The sequence below is a fragment of the Arachis stenosperma genome, chromosome 6, assembly GCF_014773155.1.
Source record: "Arachis stenosperma cultivar V10309 chromosome 6, arast.V10309.gnm1.PFL2, whole genome shotgun sequence".
In the NCBI taxonomy this organism is placed as follows: Eukaryota; Viridiplantae; Streptophyta; class Magnoliopsida; order Fabales; family Fabaceae; genus Arachis; species Arachis stenosperma.
The window spans coordinates 26,380,290-26,401,404 of NC_080382.1; the positions used below are offsets into that span (position 1 = coordinate 26,380,290).

Here is a 21,115-nt window from a genome sequence, read left to right on the forward strand (position 1 = left end):
CTGCCTCTTCTTCCTCCCAGAATTCGGCCATATTTATGGCTTTGCACTCTCCTTTTGGATTTTCTTCAGTGTTACTTGGGAGAGTGCTTGGGGGAAGTTCAGTAATTTTCTTGCTCAGCTGACCCACTTGTCCTTCCAAATTCCTAATGGAGGATCTAGTTTCAGTCATGAAACTTTGAGTGGTTTTGATTAGATCAGAGACCATGGTTGCTAAGTCAGAGGTATTCTGCTTAGAGCTCTCTGTCTGTTGCTGAGAAGATGATGGAAAAGGTTTACCATTGTTAAACCTGTTTCTTCCACCATTATTATTGAAACCTTGTTGAGGTCTCTCTTGATTCTTCCATGAGAGATTTGGGTGATTTCTCCATGAAGAATTATAGGTGTTTCCATAGGGTTCTCCTAGGTAATTCACCTCTTCCATGGAAGGGTTCTCAGGATCATAAGCTTCTTCCTCAGATGAAGCATCCTTAGTACTGTTTGGTGCATTTTGCATTCCAGACAGACTTTGAGAAATCAAATTGACTTGTTGAGTCAATATTTTATTCTGAGCCAGTATGGCATTCAGAGTGTCAATCTCAAGAACTCCTTTCTTCTGACTAGTCCCATTGTTCACAGGATTCCTTTCAGAAGTGTACATGAATTGGTTATTTGCAACCATTTCAATCAGTTCTTGAGCTTCAGTAGGCGTCTTCTTCAGATGAAGAGATCCTCCAGCAGAGCTATCCAAAGACATCTTGGATAGTTCAGAGAGACCATCATAGAAAATACCTATGATGCTCCATTCAGAAAGCATGTCAGAGGGACATTTTCTGATTAACTGTTTGTATCTTTCCCAAGCTTCATAGAGGGATTCTCCATCCTTCTGTCTGAAGGTTTGGACTTCCACTCTAAGCTTACTCCATCTTTGTGGTGGAAAGAACTTTGCCAAGAAGGCATTGACTAGCTTTTCCCAAGAGTCCAGGCTTTCTTTAGGTTGGGAGTCCAACCATATTCTAGCTCTGTCTCTCACAGCAAAAGGGAATAGCATCAGTCTATAGACCTCAGGGTTAACCCCATTAGTCTTGACTGTGTCACAGATTTGCAAGAATTCAGCTAAGAACTGATGAGGATCTTCCATTGGAAGTCCATGGAACTTGCAATTCTGTTGCATTAGAGAAACTAATTGAGGCTTAAGCTCAAAGTTGTTTGCTCCAATGGCAGGGATAGAGATGCTTCTCCCATAGAAATCAGGAGTAGGTGCAGTGAAGTCACCCAGCACCTTCCTTGCATTGTTGGCATTGTTGTTGTTTTCGGCTGCCATGTGTTCTTCTTCCTTGAAGAATTCGGTCAGGTCCTCTAAAGAGAGTTGTGCCTTGGCTTCTCTTAGCTTTCGCTTCAAGGTTCTCTCAGGTTCAGGGTCAGCTTCAACAAGAATGCCTTTGTCTCTGCTCCTGCTCATATGAAAGAGAAGAGAAACAGAAAGTGTGGAATCCTCTATGTCACAGTATAGAGATTCCTTGAAATGTTAGAGGAAAAATAGAAAGAAGAAGGAGAAGATGAATTCGAACTTTAATTAGATAAGGTTCGAATTGTGCATTTAGAAAGAGTGGTACTCCATAAATAGAAGGATGTGGGAAGGAGGGAAGAGAATTTTCGAAAATTCAATTAAAAGATTTTGAAAACATTTTGAAAATTTGATTGATAATTTTCGAAAATTAAAAGTGAAAAAGAAATCAAGTGATTTTTGAAAAAGATTTTGAAATTAGAAATTAAAAAGATTTGATTGAGAACTATTTTGAAAAAGATGTGGTTAATAAGATTTAATTGAAAAGTTATGGTTTTAAAAAGATGTGATTGAGAAGATATGATTTGAAAACAATTTGAAAAGATATGATTTTAAAAATTAAAGACTTGCCTAACAAGAAAAGATATGATTCAAACATAAAACCTTCCTCAACAGAAAAGGCAACAATTTTGAGATGTTCAATCAAATCATTAATTGTTAGTAAGTATCTTTTAAAAAGGAAAGAAATTGATTTTGAAAACATTTGATTGAGAAGATTTGATTTGAAAAAGATTTGATTTTGAAAAACTAAAAAAAATTGATTTGAAAACAAAATCTTCCCCCTAGCACCATCCTGGCGTTAAACGCCCAGAATGGTATACATTCTGGCGTTTAACGCCCAAAATGCTACCTCTTTGGGCGTTAAACGCCCAACCAGGTACCCTGGCTGGCGTTTAAACGCCAGTCTGCCTTCTTCACTGGGCATTTTTGAATGCTCAGCTTTTTCTGTGTAATTCCTCTGCAGTATGTTCTGAATCTTCAATTCTTTGTATCATTGACTTGAAAGGACATAAATTAAAAATATTTTTGGATTTTTAATAATCAAAATGCAAAATGATACAATTAACAATGCATGCAAGACACCAAACTTAGCAGTTTGTATACTACTGACACTAACAATATGAGAATGCATATGAGACACACAAGATACTTCAAGTCAATAGAATTCAAAGATCAAAACAAAGAAATATATGCATGGATTCGAAAATTATAACAAAAACATGCATTTGACACCAAACTTAGGATGAGACACTGAACTTAAGCAAGAAACATCAAATATTTTTGGTCTTTTTGATTTTGTAATTTTTTTGTGTTTTTCGAAAATTAAGTAGGAAAAGGTATCAAAATTCTTAATGAGAATTCCAGGAATCAGTGCAGTGCTAGTCTAAGACTCCGGTCCAGGAATTAGACATGGCTTCACAGCCAGCCAAGCTTTCAAAGAAAGCTTCGGTCCAAAACACTAGACATGACCAAAGGTCAGCCAAATCTTAGCAGATCACTGCTCCAAGAGCAAAATTGATGAAAATCAACAAGCTCTTGTGGTGATAAGTTGAAACCTCGGTCCAATGAGATTAGACATGGCTTCTCAGCCAGCCAGATTTCAACAAATCATCATGAAACTCTAGAATTCATCTTCAAGAATTTCGAAAAAAAAATAATACCTAATCTAAGCAACAAGATGAACCGTCAGTTGTCCAGCCTAAACAATCCCGGGCAATAACACCAAAAACTTGATGTTGTTGCCGGATCTTGGCACTGATGTTACCAAAAGCTTGCTCAAAACTTGAACAATCTCCGGCAACGGCGCCAAAAACTTGGTGCGCGAAATTGTGAACAATACTTTTTCACAACTCAAATAATCCCCGGTAATGGCTCCAAGAACTTGGTGGCTCAATACCATGGCATTACACAACTTCGCACAACTAACCAGCAAGTGCACTGGGTCGTCCAAGTAATAAACCTTACGTGAGTAAGGGTCGATCCCACGGAGATTGTTAGTATTGAAGCAAGCTATGGTCATCTTGTAAATCTTAGTCAGGCAAACTCAAATATATATGATGATGAACGAAAATAACATAGAAGATAAGGATAGTGATACTTATGTATATCATTGGTGTAAGAGCTTCAGACAAGTGTATGAAGATGCCTTCCCTTCCGTCTCTCTGCTTTCCTAATGCCTTCATCCAATCCTTTCTTACTCCTTTCCATGGCAAGCTCGTGTAAGGTTTCACTGTTGTCAGCAGCTACCTCCCATCCGCGCAGTGAAAGCTAATGCACACACTCTGTCACAGTGCTGCCAATCACCGGTTTGGTTCCCTCCCCTACCGGAATAGAATAACTCTTTTGCGTCTGTCACTAACGCCCAGTAGGTTATAGGTTTGAAGCACGTCACAGTCATTCAATCATTGAATCCTACTCAGAATACCACAGACAAGGTTTAGACCTTCCGGATTCTCTTGAATGCCGCCATCAGGTCCTGCCTATACCACGAAGATTCCGAAGAATCCAAGAGATATTCACTAAGCCTCAGATGCTTGTAGAACAAGAATGGTTGTCAGTCACCTTGTTCATGGGTGAGAATGGTGATGGGTGTCAATCATCACCTTCATCATGTTGAAGAACAAGTGATATCTTGGATAAAGAACAAGCGGAATTGAATGGAAGAACAATAGTAATTGCATTAATACTCGAGGTACAGCAGAGCTCCACACCTTAATCTATGGTGTGTAGAAACTCCACCGTTGAAAATACATAAGCATAAGGTCTAGGCATGGCCGAATGGCCAGCCTCCCAATGATCTAAGATAGCATAAAACTCAAAGATAGCTACCCAGATGTCCGAAGATTCCTAGATATCAAATACAATAGTAAAAGGTCCTACTTATAGAAACTAGTAGCCTAAGGTGTACAAAGATGAGTAAATGACATAAAAATCCACTTCCGGGCCCACTTGGTGTGTGCTTGGGCTGAGCAATGAAGAATTTTTCGTGTAGAGACTCTTCCTGGCGTTTAACTCCAGCTTTTATGCCAGTTTGGGCGTTTAACTCCCGATTAGGTGCCAGTTCCGGCGTTTAACGCTGGGATTTCTTGAGGTGACTTTGAACGCCGGTTTGGGCCATCAAATCTTGGGCAAAGTATGGACTATCATATATTGCTGGAAAGCCCAGGATGTCTACTTTCCAACGCCGTTGAGAGCGCGCCAATTGGGCTTCTGTAGCTCCAGAAAATCCACTTCGAGTGCAGGGAGGTCAGAATCCAACAGCATCTGCAGTCCTTTTGAGTCTCTGGATCAGATTTTTGCTCAGGTCCCTCAATTTCAGCCAGAAAATACCTGAAATCACAGAAAAACACACAAACTCATAGTAAAGTCCAGAAAAGTGAATTTTAACTAAAAACTAATAAAAATATACTAAAAACTAACTAGATTATATCAAAAACCTACTAAAAACAATGCCAAAAAGTATACAAATCATCCGCTCATCAAAGTACACAGCGGCATGTGTGGCAACCACTTAGGGGCACGAGCTCTCTGTAAGAAAGTACTCCGAGCTGGATTCTTCTGGCCAACACTGCAAAAAGAAGCGGCAGAATTTGTCAAGACATGCCCATAATGTCAAAAGCACGCTAACTTCCACATCACTCCGCCCAAAGAACTCATTAGTGTGACGTTGCCCTGGCTATTCGCAAAATGGGGACTCGACCTTCTCGGACCCTTTCCCCATGGGTCGGGACAAGTCAAATTCATCATTGTAGGAGTAAACTATTTCACAAAATGGATTGAGGTAGAACCCCTAGCCAATGTCACCACTCAAAGAAGTCGGAAATTCTTTTACAGAAATATCGTTACGAGGTTTGGAGTTCCTCACTCCATCACTACAGACAATGGTACTCAATTCACCGACACAGGTTTCAGAAAATTGGTAGCCAACCCGAAAATAAAGCACCAATTCACATCCGTAGAACACCCACAAGCCAATGGACAGGCAGAAGCTACCAACAAAGTCATACTAGCTGGGTTAAAATGGAGATTACAGGATGCAAAGGGAGCTTGGACTGAAGAGCTCCCATAAATCCTATGGGCATATCAGACAAATCCACACTCTACCACAGGAAAATCACCCTTCTGATTGGCTTACAGAATGGAGGCAATAATCCCAGTAGAGATTGAAGAAAAATCCCCCAGAATGATCTTTTACAATGAAGAGGCCAACTCCCAAATTCAAAGGGAAGAACTCGACCTACTTCCGGAAGTCCGAGAAAGAACTCGGATCAGAGAGGAAGCATTAAAACGTCGCATAGCCTCAAGATACAATAAGAAAGTAGTCCAGCACAGTTTCGCCAACAATGATCTCATCTTAATCTGAAATGACATCAGAGTAGGTCGATCAGGAGAGGGAAAGCTAGCAGCTAACTGGAAAGGACCTTACCAAGTTATAGAGGTACTGGGAAAAGGCTACTACAAGGTCTCCGACCTCGAGGGGCAAGAGTTACAAAGGTCATGGCTTGCCTGCAACCTAAGAAGGTACTATAGTTAGGAGGTAATAAAGATCTTAGGTCAAGGTGCACTCTTTTTCCTGAAAAGGTTTTTTAATGAGGCACCAAGCCAAGATCTACAGAAATTGCCCGACATAAAAGGGTAAATATCCACATGTACATATATTCTTATCTATATTCCTATTTTTAGAATAAAGTTTTTCAAATTCTCTACAAAGCTTTTTTTTAACAAGACGCATTAATCTGAACGCAAAATTTCATCGCTCGATTACAAAGCTACAGGTCGGCAAAGATGAGAACCAAACTCATTGCCCGATCACGATAAGGTCAGCAAGATGAAAACCAAATTCATCACCCGATCACGACAAAGTCGACAAGATGAAAGCGACAAAAATAGATTAATGCAAGAAGTTATAAAAAGTAATCCACAGAAAGAGGCCTGACGAGGTCTGCATAAAAATGGATTGCTAGAAATAACTTAAGAAGGACCGACCAGAAGAAGTCGGACCACACAAAGCTACAAAGTTATAAAAAGCAATCCATAGAAAGAGGTCTAACAAGGTCTGAATAAAAATGGATTGCTAGAAATAACTTAAGATGGACCGACCAGAAGAAGTCGGATCAAACCGATCAAAGCAACAAAAAGTTATAAAAAGTAATCCATAGAAAGAGGCCTGACGAGGTCTGATTAAAAATGGATTACTAAAAATAACTTAAGAAGAACCGACAAGAGAAGTCGGATCAACGGACCGACAAGAGAAGTCGGACTAACAAAAGTGTGCCCTAAAAGGGACACAATTTTGCCCAAAAAGCCACGACTCCACGACGAGGCTATTAAAATTGTTCAGACTAACTAAAAGGGTTCCACAAGAACAATAGAAAAAAAAGGTTGTCGGACAAATTAGCCCCAAAGATCTCACTTCGACCGAGCAGAAAGTAGACAAAACAAACAAAAAGAGGTCGGACTAGCAAAATGTTGACACTCTTCACAGGTTCGCAGAAATTGCAAAGGAACAATCAAATATACCAAAACACATATATAATCTAAAAGACTCAAAGACCACCCAAACGGTAGCCTAGGAGTTTAAGGATGCTTTGTTTTTTAAAATCAAGTTGCATAAAAGCAACTGAAGTGTCAACAAAGAAGCCAGGCCACATAATAGTTACAAAAAGTCAAAGTTCAAAAGCCCACAAAGCTGCGCTATAAAAAATACATCAGAAATCATAAAGGATCCGAGGTCTTATCAGCAGCAACATCCTGAGTCAAAGAGGGAGGGACGATCTTCAAAGGGGTCGCATCCACAATCCCATCCTCCCGATTTAGAACTTGAACATCCGGATCAGACTCGAGATAGTTGACCTTGGCAGCAGGAATGGAAGAATTAGTGGCAGCAGAAGCTTTGACTGGCAGAGCAGGGGAAGGACCTTCCTCTTCTTCTTCATCCGGGGCAGGAACAATCTTACCATCCTCCACGATGTTATCCAAACTAAAAAGAGTCAGGTCGAGCTCAGGAGCAAGAACACGAACCTGAGCTTTTAAGTTCTCATAAGCATCGGTCACACTACCCACAAGATGGCCCTGGAGCTCAGCATAATAAGCACGAGCAGACTTTAGCCTCTCCCTGGTCTCCATCAGCTCGCCATAAGTTTGAACATAGCTCTCTTTGTGCTTCATCGCCATCTCCTCAGCCAGATTTGCAGTGGCCTCAGTAGTGGTAGCTCGGGCCCTCTCATTTTTCACATCCAGCTCCAATTTAATGATCCTCGCATCAAACTCATCCTTTAGCCCCTTGATCCTGTTGAATTCCGACTTAGCTTCCTACATAAAGGCCTTCGTCGCATGGACGGGAGAATCTTGGATTGAGCAAAACAAAGCAACACCCATGTAAGCCATCCGAACACTACAACTAGTGATAAAATCTAGGTGGTGAAGGATGGACACATCGTCCATAGAAAGTCGGCCATAAAGAGCAATCTGGTTATCTACAAACCCCACAGCATCAAAAACAGGGGCATCCAGGTCATAGGGTTCAACAGTCTTCTGCCTCTTCAGAGGAGGACCGACAGTAGGGGAAGAGGCAGCACCAGAGGTTGGCTGAGGGGGATCAGAGGAAATCACATGAACTTGTGGTGTAGGTATAACCTTTCTCGGGCCAGTGGTGCACGAAATTGCAATCACACTTTTGCAATCCCGCACAACTAACCAGCAAGTGCACTGGGTCGTCCAAGTAATACCTTGCGTGAGCAAGGGTCGATCCCACGGAGATTGTTGGCTTGAAGCAAGCTATGGTTATCTTGTAAATCTTAGTCAGGATATCAGAAATTATCAGGATTGATTGTGAAAAGCAAAAGAACATGAAATAGGTACTTGTTTTGCAGTAATGGGGAATAGGTTGAGGCTTTGGAGATGCTCCATCTTCTGAATCTCTGCTTTCCTACTGTCTTCTTCATCAAACACGCAAGGCTCCTTCCATGGCAAGCTGTATGTAGGGTTTCACCGTTGTCAGTGGCTACCTCCCATCCTCTCAGTGAAAACGTTCCTATGCTCTGTCACAGCATGGCTAATCATCTGTCGGTTCTCGGTCAGGCCGGAATAGAATCCATTGATTCTTTTGCGTCTGTCACTAACGCCCCGCCTGCTAGGAGTTTGAAGCACGTCACAGTCATTCAGTCATTGAATCCTACTCAGAATACCACAGACAAGGTTTAGACCTTCCGGATTCTCTTGAATGCCGCCATCAGTTCTAGCTTATACCACGAAGATTCTGGTTAAGGAATCCAAGAGATATCTACTCAATCTAAAGTAGAACAGGGGTGGTTGTCAGGCACATGTTCATAGTTGAGAATGATGATGAGTGTCACGGATCATCACATTCATCCGGGTTAAGAGCAAGTGATATCTTAGAATGGAAGCAAGCATGATTGAATAAGAAACAGTAGTAATTGCATTAATCCATCAAGACACAGCAGAGCTCCTCACCCCCAACCATGGGGCTTAGAGACTCATGCCGTGGAAGGTATACAATGAAATGTGTAAAAATGTCATGAGGTACAGATACAATGTCAAAAGATCCTATTAATAGTAGACTAGTAACCTAGGGTGTACAGAAATGAGTAAATGACGTAAAAATCCACTTTTGGGTCCACTTAGTGTGTGCTTGGGCTGAGCAGTGAAGCATTTTCGTGTAGAGACCTTTTCTGGAGTTAAACGCCAGCTTTCATGCCAGTTTGGGCGTTTAACTCCAAGTTTTATGCCAGTTCCAGCGTTTAACGCTGGAATTCCTGAAGGTGATTTGCCACGCCGGTTTGGGCCATCAAATCTTGGGCAAAGTATGGACTATCATATATTTCTGGAAAGCCCAGGATGTCTACTTTCGAACGCCGTTGAGAGCGCGCCAATTGGGTATCTGTGGCTCCAGAAAATCCACTTCGAGTGCAGGGAGGTCAGAATCCAACAGCATCTGCAGTCCTTTTCAGTCTCTGAATCAGATTTTTGCTCAGAACCTTCAATTTCAGTCAGAAAATACCTGAAATCACAGAAAAACACACAAACTCATAGTAAAGTCCAGAAAAGTGAATTTTAACTAAAAACTACTAAAAATATACTAAAAACTAACTAAAAGATACTAAAAACATACTAAAAACAATGCCAAAAAGCGTACAAATTATCCGCTCATCACAACACCAAACTTAAATTGTTGCTTGTCCCCAAGCAACTGAAAATCAAAATAGGATAAAAAGAAGAGAATATACTATGGACTCCGAAATATCAAGGAAACATAGCTCCAATTAGATGAGCGGGACTAGTAGCTTTTTGCCTCCGAACAGTTTTGGCATCTCACTCTATCCCTTGAAGTTCAGAATGATTGGCATCTATGAGAACTCAGAACTCAGATAGTGTTATTGATTCTCTTAGTTGAGTATAATGATTCTTGAACATAGCTAGTGTATGAGTCTTGGCTGTGGCCCAAAGCACTCTGTCTTCCAGTATTACCACCGGATACATACATGCCACAGACACATAATTGGGTGAACCTTTTCAGATTGTGACTCAGCTTTGCTAAAGTCCCCAATTAGAGGTGTCCAAGGTTCTTAAGCACACTCTTGTTGCCTTGGATCACAACTTTATTTCTTTCTTTTTCTTTTTTCTCTTCTCTTTTTTTTTTCGAAATTTTTTTTTTGTATCCACTGCTTTTTCTTGCTTCAAGAATCAATCTAATGATTTTTTAGATCCTCAATAACAGTTCTCTTTTTCCTCATTCCTTCAAGAACCAACAATTTTTAACATTCTCAAAACAACAAATTCAAGAGACATATGCACTGTTCAAGCATTCATTCAGAAAGCAAAAGGTATTGTCACCACATCAAACTAATTAAACTAGTTTCAATGATGAATTTCGAAATCCTGTACTTCTTGTTCTTTTGTGATTAAAGCATTTTTCATTTAAGAGAGGTGATGGATTCATAGGACATTCATATCTTTAAGGCATAAAATTTCAATTTTATTAATTATGAATTAAGAATAAGACTCAAAGATAGGTATAAGATGAGATTAAAAAATAAAAACAAAAGAAGAAACAATCAAAAACGCAAAAACATAGGCTCCTAATGATAGAGGTCTTCACAGAGTTAGGACTCAACAACCTTGATTTTGAGAAGTGGATGCTCCCTCAACTTGAGAGGAGAGCTTTTGGCGTTTCAACTCTTGGAGTTCACGCCCCTGCTTCTCTTGTTCCTTCAGCAATTTGCAGAGCATGCAGTTCTGATTCTGCTGTTCTTCCTTCAGTTGCTCCATAGTTTCTTGCAACTTGGAGATAGATGCTTCTAGGCTGGTCCAGTAGTCAATTCGTGGGAATTCAGGGAGGAATTCCTGCGCCCTCCTCTTGATGGAGTTGTCTTGCACTTGTCCTTCCATTGACTTCTTGGTGATTGGGTGTTCAATGGGTATGAACTCATCTACTCCCATCTTCACCCCAGCCTCTTTACAGAGCAAGGAGATCAAGCTTGGGTAAGCCAATTTGGCTTCAGTGGAATTCTTATTTGCAATTGTGTAGATCTCACAAGCAATCACATGATGAACCTTGGTGCACGAAATTGTGATCAATACTTTTCACATCTCAAATAATCCCTAGTAATGGCTCCAAAAACTTGGTGCTCAATACCATGGCATAAACACAACTTCGCACAACTAACCAGCAAGTGCACTGGGTCGTCCAAGTAATAAACCTTACGCGAGTAAGGGTCGATCCCACGGAGATTGGTGGTATGAAGCAAGCTATGGTCACCTTGTAAATCTCAGTCAGGCAGACTCAATTGGGTATAGTGATAAACGAAAATAACATAAAAGATAAAGATAGAGATACTTATGTATACCATTGGTGTAAGAGCTTCAGATAAGCGTATGAAGATGCCTTCCCTTCCGTCTCTCTGCTTTCCTACTGTCTTCATCCAATCCTTCTTACTCCTTTCCATGGCAAGCTCGTGTAGGGTTTCACCGTTGTCAATGGCTACCTCCCATCCTCGCAGTGAAAGCTAATGCACGCACTCTGTCACAGTACTGCCAATCACCGGTATGGTTCCCTCCCCTACCGGAATAGAATCCCTCTTTTGCGTCTGTCACTAACGCCCAGTAGGTTACAGGTTTGAAGCACGTCACAGTCATTCAATCATTGAATCCTACTCAGAATACCACAGACAAGGTTAGACCTTCCGGATTCTCTTGAATGCCGCCATCAGTTCTTGCCTATACCACGAAGATTCCGGTTAAAGAATCCAAGAGATATTCACTAAGCCTCGGATGCTTGTAGAACAAGAATGGTTGTCAGTCACCTTGTTCATAAGTGAGAAGGATGATGAGTGTCAATCATCACCTTCATCAAGTTGAAGAACAAGTGATATCTTGGACAAAGAACAAGTGGAATTGAATAGAAGAACAATAGTAATTGCATTAATACTCGAGGTACAGCAGAGCTCCACACCTTAATCTATGGTGTGTAGAAACTCCACCGTTGAAAATACATAAGAACAAGGTCTAGGCATGGCCGAATGGCCAGCCTCCCAAAGTGAGTTCAATCATCAAAACATGATCAAAAGACTCTCTCTATCGATCCCCTTTTTTCTAATACAATAGCAAAAGGTCCTACTTATAGAAAACTAGTAGCCTAAGGTGTACAAAGATGAGTAAATGACATAAAAATCCACTTCCGGGCCCACTTGGTGTGTGCTTGGGCTGAGCAATGAAGCATTTTCGTGTAGAGACTTGTCTTGGAGTTAAACGCCAACTTTTATGCCAGTTTGGGCGTTTAACTCCCAATCAGGTGCCAGTTCCGGCGTTTAACGCTGGAATTTCTTGAGGTGACTTTGAACGCCGGTTTGGGCCATCAAATCTTGGGCAAAGTATGGACTATCATATATTGCTGGAAAGCCCAGGATGTCTACTTTCCAACGCCGTTGAGAGCGCGCCAATTGGGCTTCTGTAGCTCCAGAAAATCCACTTCGAGTGCAGGGAGGTCAGAATCCAACAGCATCTGCAGTCCTTTTCAGTCTCTGGATCAGATTTTTGCTCAGAACCCTCAATTTCAGCCAGAAAATACCTGAAATCACAGAAAAACACACAAACTCATAGTAAAGTCCAGAAAAGTGAATTTTAACTAAAAACTAATAAAAATATACTAAGAACTCAACTAAAACTACTAAAAACATACTAAAAACAATGCCAAAAAGCATACAAATTATCCGCTCATCACAACACCAAACTTAAATTGTTGCTTGTCCCCAAGCAACTGAAGATCAAATAAGATAAAAAGAAGAGAATATGCAATGAACTCCAAAAACATCTATGAAGATCAGTATTAATTAGATGAGCGGGGCTTTTAGCTTTTTGCCTCTGAATAGTTTTGGCATCTCACTTTATCCTTTGGAACTCAGAATGATTGGCTTCTTTAGGAACTCAGAATCCAGATAGTGTTATTGATTCTCCTAGTTAAGTATGATGATTCTTGAACATAGCTACTTTATTGAGTCTTGGCTGTGGCCCAAAGCACTCTGTCTTCCAGTATTACCACCGGATACATACATGCCACAGACACATAATTGGGTGAACCTTTTCAGATTGTGACTCAGCTTTGCTAAAGTCCCCAATTAGAGGTGTCCAGGGTTCTTAAGCACACTCTTATTGCCTTGGATCACAACTTTATTTCTTTCTTTCTCTTTCTCTTTTTTTTTTTCGTTTGCTCTTTTTTTTTTTTGCTTTTTCTTGCTTCAAGAATCATTTTTATGATTTTTCAGATCCTCAGTAACATGTCTCCTTTTTCATCATTCTTTCAAGAGCCAATATTCATGAACCACAAATTCAAAAGACATATGCACTGTTCAAGCATACATTCATAGAACAAAAGTGTTGCCACCACATCAAAATAATTAAACTGTTATAAAATTCAAAATTCATGCAATTCTTTTCCTTTTCAATTAAGCACGTTTTTATTTAAGAAAGGTGATGGATTCATAGGACATTCATAACTTTAAGGCATAGACACTAAGACACTAATGATCATAAGACACAAACATGGATAAACATAAGCAATAAAATTCGAAAAACTGAAGAATAAAGAACAAGGAAATCAAGGAACGGGTCCACCTTAGTGATGGCGGCTCTTCCTTCCTCTTGAAGGTCCTATGGAGTGTTTGAGCTCCTCAATGTCTCTTCCTTGCCTTTGTTGCTCCTCTCTCATGATTCTTTGATCTTCTCTTATTTCATGGAGGAGAATGGAGTGTTCTTGGTGCTCCACCCTTAGTTGTCCCATGTTGGAACTTAATTCTCCTAGGGAGGTGTTTAGTTGCTCCCAATAGTCTTGTGGAGGAAAGTGCATCCCTTGAGGTATCTCAGGGATCTCATGATGAGAGGGATCTCTTGTGTGCTCCATCCTTGTCTTGGTAATGGGCTTATCCTCACCAATGGTGATGTCTCCCTCTATGTCAACTCCAACTGAATAACAGAGGTGACAAATGAGGTGAGGAAAGGCTAACCTTGCTAAGGTAGAGGACTTATCCGCCACCTTGTAGAGTTCTTGGGCTATGACCTCATGAACTTCCACTTCTTCTCCAATCATGATGCTATGGATCATGATGGCCCGGTCTAAAGTAACTTCGGACCGGTTGCTAGTGGGAATGATTGAGCGTTGGATAAACTCTAACCATCCTCTAGCCACGGGTTTGAGGTCATGCCTTCTTAGTTGAACCGGCTTGCCTCTTGAATCTCTCTTCCATTGTGCGCCCTCTTCACATATGATTGTGAGGACTTGGTCCAACCTTTGATCAAAGTTGACCCTTCTTGTGTAAGGATGTTCATCTCCTTGCATCATAGGCAAGTTGAACGCCACCCTCACACTTTCCGGACTAAAATCCAAGTATTTCCCCCGAACCATAGTAAGATAATTCTTTGGATCCGGGTTCATACTTTGATCATGATTCTTGGTGATCCATGCATTGGCATAGAACTCTTGAACCATCAAGATTTCAACTTGTTGAATGGGGTTGGTAAGTACTTCCCAACCTCTTCTTTGGATCTCATGGCGGATCTCCGGATATTCACCCTTTTTGAGTGAAAAGGGGACCTCGGGGATCACCTTCTTCAAGGCCACAACTTCAGAGAAGTGATCTTGATGCACCCTTGAGATGAATCTATCCATCTCCCATGACTCGGAGGTGGAAGCTTTTGCCTTCCCTTTCCTCTTTCTAGAGGTTTCTCCGGCCTTGGGTGCCATAATGGTTATGGAAAAACGAAAAAGCAACGCTTTTACCACACCAAACTTAAAATGTTTGCTCGTCCTCGAGCAAAAGAAGAAAGAAGAGAGTAGAAGAAGAAGAAATGAGGAAGAGGGAGATGTTGGGGTATTCGGCCAAGGAGGGGGAGAAGTGGTGTTTTGGTTGTGTGAAAATGAAGAAGGGAAGAAGGGTATTTATAGGAGAGAGGGGAGATGGGGTTCGGCCATATTGGGTGGGTTTGGGAGGGAAAGTGGGTTGAATTTGAAGGGTGAGGTTGGTGGGGTTTTATGAAGGATGGATGTGAGTGGTGAAGAGAAAGATGGGATTTGATAGGTGAAGGGTTTTTGGGGAAGAGGTATTGAGGTGATTGGTGAATGGGGAAGGAGAGAAAGGGTGGTGGTGGGGTTGGTGGGGGTCCTGTGGGGTCCACAGATCCTGTGGTGTCAAGGAAAAGTCATCCCTGCACCAAATGTTGCTCAAAATCACGTTTTGAGCCATTTCTGGCGTTAAACGCCGGGCTGGTGCCCATTCCTGGCGTTTAACGCCAGGTTCTTGCCCTTTTCTGGCGTTTAACGCCAGTCTGGTGCCCCTTTCTGGCGTTAAACGCCCAGAATGGTGCCAGACTGGGCGTTAAACGCCCAATTGCTAGGCTTACTGGCGTTTGAACGCCAGCAGCTTCTTCCTCCAGGGTGTGCTGTTTTTCTTCCTGTTTTTCATTTTGTTTTTGCTTTTTCAATGGATTTTGTGACTTCTTATGATCATCAACCTACAAAAAACATAAAATAACAAAAGAAACTATATAAATTATAATCATTGGGTTGCCTCCCAACAAGCGCTTCTTTAATGTCAGTAGCTTGACAGAGGGCTCTCATGGAGCCTCACAGATACTCAGAGCAATGTTGGAACCTCCCAACACCAAACTTAGAGTTTGAATGTGGGGGTTCAACACCAAACTTAGAGTTTGGTTGTGGCCTCCCAACACCAAACTTAGAGTTTGACTGTGGGGGCTCTTCTTGACTCTGATTTGAGAGAAGCTCTTCATGCTTCATCTCTATGGTGACAGAGGGATATCCTTGAGCCTTAAACACAAGGGATTCTCCATTCACTTGAATGATCAGTTCACCTCCATCAACATCAATCACAGCCTTTGCTGTGGCTAGGAAGGGTCTGCCAAGGATGATGGTTTCATCCATGCACTTCCCAGTCTCTAGGACTATGAAATCAGCAGGAATGTAATGGTCTTCAACCTTTACCAAAACATTCTCTACAAGTCCATGAGCTTGTTTTCTTGAGTTGTCTGCCATCTCTAATGAGATTTTTGCAGCTTGTACCTCAAAGATCCCTAACTTCTCCATTACTGAGAGAGGCATGAGGTTTACACTTGACCCTAAGTCACACAGAGCCTTCTTGAAGGTCATGGTGCCTATGGTACAAGGTATGGAGAACTTCCCAGGGTCTTGTCTCTTTTGAGGTAATTTCTGCCTAGACAAGTCATCCAGTTCTTTGGTGAGCAAAGGAGGTTCATTCTCCCAAGTCTCATTTCCAAATAACTTGTCATTCAGCTTCATGATTGCTCCAAGGTATTTAGCAACTTGCTCTTCAGTGACATATTCATCCTCTTCAGAGGAAGAATACTCTTCAGAGCTCATAAAAGGCAGAAGTAAGTCCAATGGAATCTCTATGGTCTCATTTTGAGTCCCAGATTCCCATGGTTCCTCATTGGGGAACTCATTGGAGGCTAGTGCACGCCCATTGAAGTCTTCCTCAGTGGCGTTTACTGCCTCTCCATCCTCTCCAAATTCGGCCATATTGATGGCTTTGCACTCTCCTTTTGGATTTTCTTCTGTGTTGCTTGGGAGAGTACTTGGAGGGAGTTCAGTAACTTTCTTGCTCAACTGTCCCACTTGTCCTTCCAAATTCCTAATGGAAGACCTTGTTTTATTCATGAAACTTTGAGTGGTTTTAATTAGATCAGAGACCATGGTTGCTAAGTTAGAGGGGTTCTGCTTAGGATTCTCTGTCTGTTGCTGAGAAGATGATGGAAAAGGTTTGCCATTGTTAAACCTGTTTCTTCCACCATTATTATTGAAACCTTGTTGAGGTCTCTCTTGATTCTTCCATGAGAGATTTGGGTGATTTCTCCATGAAGAATTATAGGTGTTACCATAGGGTTCTCCTAGGTAATTCACCTCTTCCATTGAGGGGTTCTCAGGATCATAGGCTTCTTCCTCAGATGAAGCATCCTTAGTACTGCTTGGTGCATTTTGCATTCCAGACAGACTTTGAGAAATCAAATTGACTTGTTGAGTCAATATCTTGTTCTGAGCCAAAAGGGCATTCAGAGCATCAATCTCAAGAACTCCTTTCTTCTGACTTGTCCCATTGTTCACAGGATTCCTTTCAGAAGTGTACATGAATTGGTTATTTGCAACCATTTCAATGAGCTCTTGAGCCTCTGTAGGCGTCTTCTTCAAATGAAGAGATCCTCCAGCAGAGCTATCCAAGGACATCTTGGATAGTTCAGAGAGACCATCATAGAAAATACCTATGATGCTCCATTCAGAAAGCATGTCAGAAGGACATTTTCTGATTAATTGTTTGTATCTTTCCCAAGCTTCATAGAGGGATTCTCCATCCTTTTGTCTAAAGGTTTGGACTTCCACTCTAAGCTTACTCCATCTTTGTGGTGGAAAGAACTTTGCCAAGAAGGCATTGACTAGCTTATCCCAAGAGTCCAGGCTTTCTTTAGGTTGAGAGTCCAACCATATTCTAGCTCTGTCTCTTACAGCAAAAGGGAATAGCATCAGTCTATAGACCTCAGGGTCTACCCCATTAGTCTTGACTGTGTCACAGATTTGCAAGAATTCAGCTAAGAACTGATGAGGATCTTCCATTGGAAGTCCATGGAACTTGCAATTCTGTTGCATTAGAGAAACTAATTGAGGCTTAAACTCAAAGTTGTTTGCTCCAATGGCAGGGATAGAGATGCTTCTCCCATAAAAATCAGGAGTAGGTGCAGTAAAGTCACCCAGCACTTTCCTTGCATTGTTTGCATTATTGTTGTTTTCGGCTGCCATGTCTTCTTCTTCCTTGAAGAATTCGGTCAGGTCCTCTAAAGAGAGTTGTGCTTTGGCTTCTCTTAGCTTTCTCTTCAAGGTCCTTTCGGGTTCAGGGTCAGCTTCAACAAGAATGCCTTTGTCTCTGCTCCTGCTCATATGAAAGAGAAGAGAATAAGAAAGTGTGGAATCCTCTATGTCACAGTATAGAGATTCCTTAAGCTGTCAGAGGAAAAGAGAAATAGAAAGAAGAAGGAGAAGAAGAATTCGAACTTTATTAGATAGAGTTCGAATTGTGCATTGAGAAGGAGTGGTACTCCATAAATAGAAGGATGTGAGAAGGAGGGAAGAAGATTTTCGAAAATTAATTAAAATATTTTGAAAACATTTTTGAAAAATACTAATTGATTTTCGAAAACAAAAGTAGAAAAGAAATCAAGTGATTTTTGAAAAAGGATTTGAAATTAGAAGTTTAAAAAGATTTGATTGAAAACTATTTTGAAAAAGATGTGGTTAAGAAGATATGCTTGGTTTTAAAAAGATGTGATTGAGAAGATATGATTTGAAAACAATTTTGAAAAGATATGATTTGAAAACAATTTAAAACAAGATTTGATTTGAAAAATTAATGACTTGCCTAACAAGAAAAGATATGATTTAAACATAAAACCTTCCTCAACAAGAAAGGCAAAAAATGTTCAATCAAATCATTAATTGTTAGTAAGTATCTTTGAAAAAAGAAAGAAATTGATTTTGAAAACATTTGATTGATAAGATTTGATTTGAAAAAGATTTGGTTTTGAAAAACTTTGAAAACTTGAAAAAAAATTGATTTGAAAACAAAATCTTCCCCCTAGCACCATCCTGGCGTTAAACGCCCAAAATGCACCCTTTTTGGGCGTTAAACGCCCAACCAGGTACCCTGGCTGGCGTTTAAACGCCAGTCTGCCTTCTTCACTGGGCATTTTTGAATGCCCAGCTTTTTCTGTATAATTCCTCTGCAGTATGTTCTGAATCTTCAATTCTCTGTATTATTGACTTGAAAAGACACAAATAAAAAATATTTTTGGATTTTTAATAATCAAAAATGCAACAAGAATCAAATAACAATGCATGCAAGACACCAAACTTAGCAGTTTGTATACTACTGACACTATATGAGACACATAAACACTCAAGTCAAAAGAATTCAAAGATCAGAGTAAGAAATCATCAAGAATTACTTGAAGATCCCTAAGACACAAGAATGAATGCATTTAATTGACACCAAACTTAAGATGAGACACTAGACTCAAGCAAGAAATATTAAATATTTTTGGTTTTTATGGTTTTCTTATTTTTTTGTGTTTTTCGAAAATTAAGTGAAAACATCAAAATTCTTAATGAGAATTCCAGGAATCAGTGCAATGCTAGTCTAAGACTCCGGTCCAGGAATTAGACATGGCCTTACAGCCAGCCAAGCTTTCAAAGAAAGCTTCGGTCCAAAACACTAGACATGGCCAGAGGCCAGCCAAGCCTTAGCAGATCACTGCTCCAAAAGCAAGATCAACAAGCTCTTGTGATGATAAGTTGAAACCTCGGTCCAATGAAATTAGACATGGCTTTACAGCCAGCCAGATTTCAGCAAATCATCATGAAACTCTAGAATTCATCTTCAAGAATTTCGAAAAAAAATAAATGCCTAATCTAAGCAACAAGATGAACCGTCAGTTGTCCATACACAAGAACAATCCCCGGCAACGGCGCCAAAAACTTGGTGCACGAAATTGTGATCAATACTTTTCACATCTCAAATAATCCCTAGTAATGGCTCCAAAGACTTGGTGCTCAATACCATGGCATAAACACAACTTCACACAACTAACCAGCAAGTGCACTGGGTCGTCCAAGTAATAAACCTTACGCGAGTAAGGGTCGATCCCACGGAGATTGGTGGTATGAAGCAAGCTATGGTCACCTTGTAAATCTCAGTCAGGCAGACTCAATTGGGTATAGTGATAAACGAAAATAACATAAAAGATAAAGATAGAGATACTTATGTATATCATTGGTGTAAGAGCTTCAGATAAGCGTATGAAGATGCCTTCCCTTCCGTCTCTCTGCTTTCCTACTGTCTTCATCCAATCCTTCTTACTCCTTTCCATGGCAAGCTCGTGTAGGGTTTCACCGTTGTCAATGGCTACCTCCCATCCTCGCAGTGAAAGCTAATGCACGCACTCTGTCACAGTACTGCCAATCACCGGTATGGTTCCCTCCCCTACCGGAATAGAATCCCTCTTTTGCGTCTGTCACTAACGCCCAGTAGGTTACAGGTTTGAAGCACGTCACAGTCATTCAATCATTGAATCCTACTCAGAATACCACAGACAAGGTTAGACCTTCCGGATTCTCTTGAATGCCGCCATCAGTTCTTGCCTATACCACGAAGATTCCGGTTAAAGAATCCAAGAGATATTCACTAAGCCTCGGATGCTTGTAGAACAAGAATGGTTGTCAGTCACCTTGTTCATAAGTGAGAAGGATGATGAGTGTCAATCATCACCTTCATCAAGTTGAAGAACAAGTGATATCTTGGACAAAGAACAAGTGGAATTGAATAGAAGAACAATAGTAATTGCATTAATACTCGAGGTACAGCAGAGCTCCACACCTTAATCTATGGTGTGTAGAAACTCCACCGTTGAAAATACATAAGAACAAGGTCTAGGCATGGCCGAATGGCCAGCCTCCCAAAGTGAGTTCAATCATCAAAACATGATCAAAAGACTCTCTCTATCGATCCCCTTTTTTCTAATACACTAGCAAAAGGTCCTACTTATAGAAAACTAGTAGCCTAAGGTGTACAAAGATGAGTAAATGACATAAAAATCCACTTCCGGGCCCACTTGGTGTGTGCTTGGGCTGAGCAATGAAGCATTTTCGTGTAGAGACTTGTCTTGGAGTTAAACGCCAGCTTTTATGCCAGTTTGGGCGTTTAACTCCCAATCAGGTGCCAGTTCCGGCGTTTAACGCTGGAATTTCTTGAGGTGACTTTGAACGCCGGTTTGGGTCACTAAATCTTGGGCAAAGTATGGACTATCATATATTGCTGGAAAGCCCAGGATGTCTACTTTCCAACGCCGTTGAGAGCGCGCCAATTGGGCTTCTGTAGCTCCAGAAAATCCACTTCGAGTGCATGGAGGTCAGAATCCAACAGCATCTGCAGTCCTTTTCAGTCTCTGTATCAGATTTTTGCTCAGAACCCTCAATTTCAGCCAGAAAATACCTGAAATCATAGAAAAACACACAAACTCATAGTAAAGTCCAGAAAAGTGAATTTTAACTAAAAACTAATAAAAATATACTAAGAACTCAACTAAAACTACTAAAAACATACTAAAAACAATGCCAAAAAGCATACAAATTATCCGCTCATCAAACCTCCACTTCTTTTCCAAGCATAATGCAATGAATCATCACTGCTCTCTTGATGGTGACCT

At 40.8% G+C, this 21,115-nt stretch overlaps 2 non-coding genes across 2 annotated transcripts; both read left to right on the forward strand.

Moving 5' to 3' along the window:
- The first annotated feature begins 787 nt into the window (after nucleotides 1-787).
- On the forward strand, nucleotides 788-895 carry LOC130937844 (small nucleolar RNA R71). The gene has a single exon (XR_009069039.1). It is a non-coding gene; the product is annotated as a small nucleolar RNA R71 (small nucleolar RNA).
- A 16,249-nt stretch (nucleotides 896-17,144) lies between these two features.
- LOC130937217 (small nucleolar RNA R71) lies at nucleotides 17,145-17,252 on the forward strand. Its single transcript, XR_009068445.1, has one exon. It is a non-coding gene; the product is annotated as a small nucleolar RNA R71 (small nucleolar RNA).
- The last annotated feature ends 3,863 nt before the right edge of the window (nucleotides 17,253-21,115 follow it).